The sequence below is a fragment of the Lactuca saligna genome, chromosome 3, assembly GCF_052625555.1.
Source record: "Lactuca saligna cultivar CGN05327 chromosome 3, ASM5262555v1, whole genome shotgun sequence".
Taxonomy (NCBI): domain Eukaryota; kingdom Viridiplantae; phylum Streptophyta; class Magnoliopsida; order Asterales; family Asteraceae; genus Lactuca; species Lactuca saligna.
The window spans coordinates 31453026-31463026 of NC_136419.1; positions in this window are offsets into that span (position 1 = coordinate 31453026).

The window sequence follows — 10001 nt, forward strand, 5'->3', positions numbered from 1 at the left end:
GTTTAAAAATTTTTTAGGCCACATTTTTTATATATAAAAAAAATCGAATATACAGTTGTTCTCGAATTTTCATCTTCTTTTCATAGAAATTTATGTTGATATATAAAAAATAAACATTTTTTTCGAAAAAAAAAAAGTCACTTCATTTTGTTAGTTTTTTTTTCAATATTTAAGTTTATTTTTATCAAAATAATAATAATAGTAATAATAATAACAAAAATATTAATTTTTTGTACTCTATTAATAGACATCAACATCGATTAAAAAAAAACCCAGAACAGTGTAGATTCACACTGTGAATCTAAACTATAAATATTTTAATTTTTAACATTCACAATATGAAAAAGCTCGAACAGTTCAAATTCACATTGTGAATCGGACTTACAATTATGCACACTGTGAATTTGAGAATGTTTAAAAAAAAAATCGATCAGTGTAGATTCACACTGTGAATTTAAACTGTAAATATTTCAATTTTTAACATTCACAATGTGAAAACGCTCCGATCAGTTCAGATTAACACTGTAATCTGACTTATTATTATGCACATTATGAATCTGAGAAGGTTCACAATGTGAATCTGAACATGTTCACAATGTGATTCTGAATTGAAATATCGTTTTTTTACATGAATATAAATTTATGTTTAAAAAATACAAAAAAGCAAGAATTTTGATATATTTATTTATTTCTATAAAAAATAGACCTTAACTTTTCAGCAAAGAAAATGAACGGGTGATTTTTGAAAAAAAACGTTTTTTTTATATATTATCATGGATTTCTTTGGAAAGAGGATGAAAAAATTGTGAACAACGGTATATTTGGTTTTTTTTTTCGATAAAAAACATGGCCTAAAAAAAGTTTAAACGAAAAAAAGAAGTGTGTTTTGTTATAATCAGGTGCATGTCCATCCATTGTAAAAGTCTACAACCCTTCCTTTTGCCGTTGATCGCTTTAAATTTCGACATTTTGGATTGGGTTTTTTGTTCCTTGATTAATAATGGTTCTCTATTGAACTTATATATATATATATATATATATATATATATATATATATATATATATATATATATATATATATATATATATATATATATATATGAAGAACAATTTCAGAACTCATAATTTTCCGAGACCTAAAAATGGACCGTTAGATCAAAAAATTTAAAGGCTTAGATCAAAGGTGGCATAATTGTAAATACCAATAACTTTAAATGAATTTTAGACTTTTTAAAAATAATTTCATGGGCATATTTGGTATTAACAAAATCATTCTTTGATATGTAATTTTATTAATATAAAAAATAGATGTTTCTCTCTCTCTCTCTCTCTCTCTCTCTCTCTCTCTTTCACACACACACACAACACACATATATCTTTGTTCAACGTCGCTTCGATGATTCAATTTGTATCTCTAACGATCAATTCATATCTTGATTGATCAAAAGTTGAAATTCACGATCAATACACATGCTTTTTCACAAGATCAATCTCTAACTCATGTTTAACAATCGATTCACATTTCTTTATTATCTCTGGCGATCGATTTAAATATCGATCGATCAAAAGTTGAAATTTACGATCAATTCACATTCTCGGTTGATCAATAGTGCAGATTGACGATCGATTCCCAGGATTAGAAGAGATGTTTAGATATTAAGGAGAAGTAAAAGTGAATATCTTTATTCATAGGAAATCAGGTGATTTATTCGCTAATTAATTTGATATTTTTCATTTTAGCATTGTATTTGGTTTTAACTGATCCTCAATCGATTACATTGATGCGATTTACATATGAATGACATGTGATTTATGAAATTTGTTATTCACAATTTGTGATTCAGATTTTATTTTAAATCACATGTGATTTACATGTAATTCCCTTGTCCTACGGGTGTGATTTACATATGAATCACATGTTATTTATATGTTATTGAGTTTTGATTTAAATTTGATTCACAAAAATATTTTGATATTATTTTGAAAAAGCATATGATTCACTAGTACTTGATGCTTTTGTTAATAATTATAAAAGGAAAGAGAAAATTGATGAGGCTTCCTTATTTTTTAAGAATATGATATTTAAAGGACTTGATATTTGGAGTTGCAGACTCTACCGTTATAATGTACACTTACTTGTATCACTTTGTTAAAGGGAGAAAAGACTCGGGGCAAGAGTTGTTATTGGCATGGACTGGATGGTAATTTTGTAAGGATAATAGTAGTAGTATTTGATCCTTTATTTGTTAAGTCTTAACACCATTGGATGTTAACAAAATTTTATTATTTTTTCAGGGTATGAACTTGGACACCTCTAATGTTGTTCATTCTTGCAATTTTCAATGCATGCGTTATCATTAATAGGTTTATAAGGATTGCAGCGGAAACTTTTAGGATGTTAATTACAGTTCTTTTCCTTCAAGAGACCTATTAAGGTAACTAAAAGTCACTAATACTTTGTTAATTATGTTTCATGTTTCATGTTTCATAACCACTTGATTCTGTTTTGTTGTTTAGAGACTTGTGAGCTAGTTTAAGGTTCCTAAAATTGAGGACCCAAATAAAGTGAAGTATCAATTTCAATGGCTTTATACCAATAGAATTCCGGAAATTGTATTCTTATTAAAATAAAATCATTAATATCAAATAAAAGCAAGATCATGGTAATTTAGAACAGGTAAATGGAGTAAATTTTAAACTTTTTTCCAAATTTGTCTAGTTGTGAATTCATATTAATTAAAAAGAGTTCCTGCAGTTATTTTAAAGTTAGTAAAGTGTCATCTGCTGTTGGAATGTCTGAAGAGATGACTAAGAAAGATATGAAGTTTGATGTTGTTGCTTATTATGTTCTAGGAATGGGCTACTGGATTGGGGAAATATGAAGTGGAATATGTTTATAATTCCCTTATCACCACCTTCTGCAGGCTAAGCATGAAAAAAAAAGTAACGACTTTTCTTCTGATATGATTTACATGTAATTCCCTTGTCATTCAGGTATGATTTACATAAGAATAACATGTAATTCCCTTGTCATTCAAGTGTGATTTACATATGTATCACATGTAATTTCTTGGTCATTGAAGTGTGATTTACATATTTTTTGGTAATGAATGTAATCGGATTATTAATATGACAATCGGATGTATGGTGTATTTTTTTTGTAATGTCCAATTGTATCTATTGTGAATATATGTAATTCGCTTGGATATTTTTTTTTTCTAACATAATGACTAAAATATGCATGCATAATGGAATTTTTTTTACCATTATATAATAACCAAATCGAATGTAGCTTTGTACATCACCAAAACATGTATAATTTACCAAAAGTGGCTAATTTAAAGCCAAAGTGTTTACATTCCTAAGTCCTAACTAAGCACATCTCAATTACAATGATTTAGATACATTACATATCATGATAATAATAATGCAACATTTGAGAAATTTGATCAAAACTAAATTTGGAATCTAATTTAAGTTTTATATCATATATGCCATACCCCCGAACCAAACGACAGAAACGTCCAGGGGCTTGTGCGTGACTTCATCTTGTAATATCATCACAATATATATAGCTGAAACAAAACAACACCATTATCATACATATCAAAATACAACCAACATTGTTTACATCAAATATAATATCATAAGTTACATGCCCAAAAAGAAAGTTCTGTGTATGATGATAACAAGAGTACAATAAATTTGACATTCTCTGTTGACCTTCCGCTTAACGATTCCCTAAGAATACAAGTTATTTTGAAAATGTCAACATATATAATGTTGGTGAGTTCGTAAACATGTTTAAATAAAAGTTTTTGCATGGTTAGTAAAACACCATAAAATCTTTTGAAAAATGGTTTGAATGTGATGTGACAAAATCAAGTATTAATGCATGTGTGTATTCCGTCTTTTGAAATGTATATGAAATGTAGCCCAGAAAATCCTGTATTTTCTGCTGTAAAATAAAAGTAATGTATAAATGTATTCATCACAGAAAATCCAATATTTTCTGCTTTTAAGAGTATTGTAGTCGTGAATTTCCAAAGAAAAATGAGTGCCGATGAATGTAGGTTTTTAATTTCATCAAAATTTGTATAAGTATACCGAAATCTTTGATGGAGTTAGTCTCTAAGTGAGCCGTTACAACCATGCTTGATAATGACTAGTTTGCCCGTCTTGGCTTTTCAGGCGCCGGTTCGATTATGGTAAGGTTTGCCGCTCTAGATTGGCCTAGTCTAGATATAGCGAGCAACTAAGGCGTGGGGTGTCACCCCGTATAGATCTATACACAAACTCCCGTTCTCACTCCAGGAGACTTTGGTTATAACCACAAGCTATGGTCATACACTCAAAAGTGTCAACCGACATGTCTCATTAGATCCTTAACTTGTTTATGAGTATTGTATCGCACCGTGTATAAGGTTTATGTATATGTTTTAAGTTTTCAAATCCAAAGTATGTGAATGATCATATGAAGTCCAGCGGGTGTTTAAGAGACATTTAAGGCCCACTAAACATATGATTTTTAATCCAAGCCCAATTAGCATATGGATATACCACTAAGGCTTAATAAACATGAAAAGGGTAATTCAGGCCCGATAGGCATGTAAACGAACCACTAAAGCTCAATAAACATGTTTTCCATAACTCATGCCCAAATTAACATGTAAATGGTAGGAATGAGCATCGGAACCGGGTACCCGCTTTTGGAACCGGAACCGCCTTGGAACTGCCGGTTCTGGAACTGGAACTGCCTTAAGCGGTTCCGGTTCCGGTTTCTAAAGTTATGGAACCGCCTTAAGCGGTTCCGGTTCCAATTCTCATTTTTTTGGAACCGCTACCCACTGGGTACCCGCCGAAACCGGTTTATATATATATATATATATATATATATATATATATATATATATATATATATATATATATATATATAGGTATTTCATATAAATATGTGTGTGTTACTTAGACCGGTTTAGAATATATTATGTCCCTTTTTGGTCCGAATTGATTCGATTTGGATCGAACTAAGTTGCGGTTTTATCGAAAAAAGTTAAAAAAGTTAATGTAACCGGGTTACCCGCTCCCGGAACCGAAACCGCCGGTTTCGGGACTGGATCCAAAAATTTAAGAACCGCCTAGACCGGTTCCGGTTCTAACTTTTTAGGAACCGCCGGTTCCGGTTCTCGCCAAATGAGGCGGGTACCCGCCTATGCTCATCCCTAGTAAATGGGCCACAAAGGCCCAATGAACATGTCATGGAAATATTAGGCCCAATATACACTTAAATGGATCCGTAAGGCTTATTGACCATGTAACGAGAGTATTAGGCCCAATAAACATGAAAGAGGAAGTAATAGGCCCAATATACATGTAAATGAGCCACTAAGGCCCATTAACCAGGTAACGAGAGTATTAGGCCCAATAAACATGTTATCGATGTGTTTGATCCGTTTGATATTACGATATTTGTTTTTGTTCAAGAGTTTACCAGAAATAGTGTATATTGTCTAATTTTTGTAATAGTGACATGTTTGTAGTATTGCCACTTTGAGTCCCTTAGGACTTAAGTCTTAAATTCATGGGCTTAATTCAAATAAAATTGATATTTTTGGCCCAAATATATATAAATTGACATTTTTGGCCCAAATATAAATACATTGATATTTTCGGCCCATTATTATAAGAATTTTCATTTTTAGTCCATTTTTTATAAATAGGACAATTTCGGCCCAATCTTTATAAAAATAACATTTTGAGCCCATTTTTAAAAGAATGGCATTTTCGGCCCAAATTTTGTAGAAATAGCATTTTAGGCATAAATTCAAAGAAAGTGGCATTTTCAGCCCATAAATCCAAAGCTTTACATTTTCAACCCATTTTTGTATAAAATGACAATTTGATCCATAAAAATCAAGATTTTCACATTTTATGCGCAAGAAACTCGTAAGGCCCATAATATGGCCAATTATGCGAAATTCTCATTTTTGGCCCTTTTTAAATCATGAATGTCATTAAGACCCATTTTTGAAATAAATTGACTCTTTTAGTCCTTCCAAAACCGTAAACAACTTGAAAATCTCAACTTTTTATTTATTTGTCAAAAATGATCCCTTTTTCAAAATTTGTTTAGTTTCTTAAGTATCTTCACATGTATAACACTACTTTTGGTTAGAGATTTTCGAGATCTATAGAGTTTTTACACATAATCACATCTTAAATCAAGAAATACACACATAACATGCATAACACTTAGATTTATCACATAGTACCTTGTATTCTCCCCCAAAAATCATATAAAACTGAAAATAAAGGGGGTATGAACTCACCTTGAGGTTTGGATTTCATTTTTGATGAAGATATGGGAAGATCTCGGCCTTAGGATACCTTTTGAGAATGATTTTCAAACTTAAATGATCCAAGGGAGCTAGAGCACGAAATGAACCATATAAGGGGGTGTTCTTGGCTTAAAATGGAAATCAATGACATATGTATGATAACAACTTACCAAGTAGATAATGCTAGATGAAAAACCTCTTGAAACTACACACCAAATCTAGAAAATTTAGAGGAAGGAGGATGAGTTCTTAAGAGATTTTTGGAGGTGTTTGAAAGGAAAAATGGAGGTGTATGGTGGGGGTTTCGGCCAAGGGTAAAAGTAGAAAGAGGAAGAGAAGATTGAGGTGATGTTTTCATGGAAAACCATCATGCAAACATGAGGTGTCACAAGCACAATATTCCTTATTTTTCTCTTTTTTTTTGTCTAATTAATGGGCCAAGAATTTGGGCTAAAAGGAAGGAAGATGAAGAGATCTTTGGGCATATTCTTGGCCTTATTCGAATTTATGAAGCCTCATAAGAATTTTCGACACATTGGGCTTTTATTAAGGTTCTCGTCCCAATAAAGCCCAATAGAAAGGTTTTACGGTCCATTAGGGAAAATGTAATCATTTATGGCCCAACAAGGCCTATTAGAGGTAAGATGCATCGTTCTAGGCTCACATGGATAAAAATGCTAAAATTTTATGAATGCGGGTCCAATTAGAGCCCAACTAGGGTTCCTAGGCACAAAACAATCAATTTGAAAGTTTATTGGTCCATTAGAATCAATAAGAGAATCCTAGTTCATATTAAACTTGAACCGGGATTTCTAGGGTTTTTAACCCATAGTTGAACATATAAAGTGTATCTGAGTGAGCATAGAGTATGATATTTACTTAAAGTACAAGTTTTAAAATAGACGATGTTTTACATGATAATAGAATTTCCTAACTAAAATGCTAGTTGTGACAAGATATTATAGAAGTTGGTAACTGCCTCTCTTATACTAAATCTAGGGCCAAAATGTAGTTTGAACCCAATATAAAATCATTTAATGCAGCACACTGGTCTAAACACAGGGCTATGGTTATCAAGTCAATGATGCCAAATATGAAGATTCTACATTTGCAAACTTATTATTTCGTTTATATAGTATTAAGGGCATATTGTATAGTTTTTACAAAACAAAGGGTATACTAAAAAAATTTCCGAAATAGCATACATAATTACTTAAATCCTAACATTTTATTTAAAAGTAAGAGGTTGTTTGAATACATTCTTGTTTCTTTCTTTTCCATTTCAATTTTCTTTAACATGTTCTTGGTGATCCTTTCAGAAGTTTTTCTAGTTCTAACTCTATCAATTACATCAACTCCATTTCTGATTGCCTGAGATTCCTTCACTTTCTGGCCTAGAAAAACAATAAAATTAAGTTATGTTGTTAAAAATTAAAATTCACTGTCAAAGTTAAGAATATACTTTTGGTACTTGTTTTGATTTTTTAAGCAAGGCATCAAATTCATTAAGTTATGCTTTTGTGATATTAAGACAATAAATGATTTCTTCCCCACTATATTTTGATTCTTTCAGGAAACTCAATTTATCCATAATTTTGTCAAGTTCATCACATTTAATGTCAACCTTAGCATTTGTTTTGTTAATAGCTTCAACTTCTTCAACTATTTGCTGAATTGTCTACTTCTCTCCATCTTCATTTACTAAATCAAATTCAGATAATGCTTTTTCTAATTTCTTTAACTTATTTTTCATCTTAGAAATATTTCCAAAAGTTTTTGTCAAACTTGTCAAATAATCTTGTATAAAGTAAAAAATTCATATATGAAAAATCATATTTTTTTAATATCTTTTATATTGATCAAATGTGATTATAAAAGCATACACATATAAGTTTATATATATATATATATATATATATATATATATATATATATATATATATTCATAAATATATTTTTACCTTAATGGTTTTATCTGTTGTAATTTCCAATCTTTTAAGAACTTTTCATGTTCCAAACATTCAAATTTTCATTTCCCTAGTTTCTTATTTTTTTCATCTTGATAGAATCCTAATTTTTTATGGCTAGACGTAATCTTGAATCATTTTGTGCATCAAAGACAACATGGCCAACATACAATAGCTGCATATATAGAAAATAGTCAAATTTGTATGTTATAGTCAATTTTTTTTAAAAAGAAGTAATTTCAGTAAGTATGGCAATGGACCAGAGAAGTAACCTTTATAATTATGTGCTTCATATGATTGTGTCTTATCAATCAACAAATCAATTATGTAACCACACCATTCAATTTTTGAAAAATCCGTTTTGCTTGAAATCTTCTTTAACATACTCTCATTGATTTTTCCCATGGATGTACCTTCAACCAGAGTGTTACAAAACATGACAATGAAATTAAACTTGAAGTTGAAATCAACCTCTTTTTTTGATATAATTGCATTTTTGATATTATTCAGTCTAATGTTTTCTTGTTTTCAAATTGGCTTATCCATTTACTATAACATTCCTCTTCTTTAGGTCGAAAATCAAGCTCTTCAACTTTGTTGTCACCCACTGGAATTCCAAGCATCTCATTCGAGCTTTTCGTGTCAACCTTAATTTCTCCATTTGTAACTTTGAGTACCATTTTTTTTCTATCGGAGTTTTTAACAATATAGAAACCAAGTGCTGAAGGCAACTCATCAAGTTCCAATTTCCATAAACCTTTAAAGCCATTTTCTTTAACACAATTCTTTTGCTCCAAACTAAGTTTTTTTTATAATTTTAAACATTGATTTTGGTGATGAGTTATCACTAATTGTATTTTCTCTTCTCCAGGCAAAACTACATTTCTGTATGCTTCTTTCTTTTGTTTTTTTTTTTTTCTTTTGTAGATTTGGTTGCTCTTTTTCAAAATCAGATTTTTCGTTAACAATATCACTTTTCTTCCTTTTTGCAATATTAGTATTCAAAGAAGCTGCAAAAAATATTTTTTAAATAGTTAAATTAATAATATATTTTGTATATTAAAAATAAAGAAATAATTCTTCTATTTATTACCTTTGTAATTTTGATTTTTACTTTGTCTATCACGTGCTTTCTGGTGATTCTATTTTTTCTGAAATTTTAAAAGTTTAAATAAGATAAAAAAAAATCAAATTAATATACATAGATTATATATTAACATAATGTGTATTTATTTAAAAGAGAAATATCAAAACACAAACACAAAAATTCTGTAGGAAAATATAAAATTACCATTTATAAGTTTTTTGATAACGATTTGAAGAAGTATGTTGTTAATCAATCTTTTTCGAAATTGGATAATGCTTTGAAGAAGTATATTGTTGATCAATGTTCTTTGAGCTTTTAGTTGTTTTTCTAAACCTTAATATCAATTTTAAAAGAGGTTTATCACCTAATCCTTGCTCTGAAGGCATATTTTCGTTTGAAACCCAAGCTTTTGAGAACCCTAACTTTAAAAAAAAAAAAAAAACATAAAAACCCTTTTCTGTGATAAATGCCAATGTTTAAAGGGTATAGGAACGATAAGGTATACAACGCTTAATCAGTTAAATACTTTTAAATATCTAATTATAAGGAAAACAAATTATTTATAAGGAAAAGAAATTATTCAAAAAGCTATAAATGAAGATGCGTATT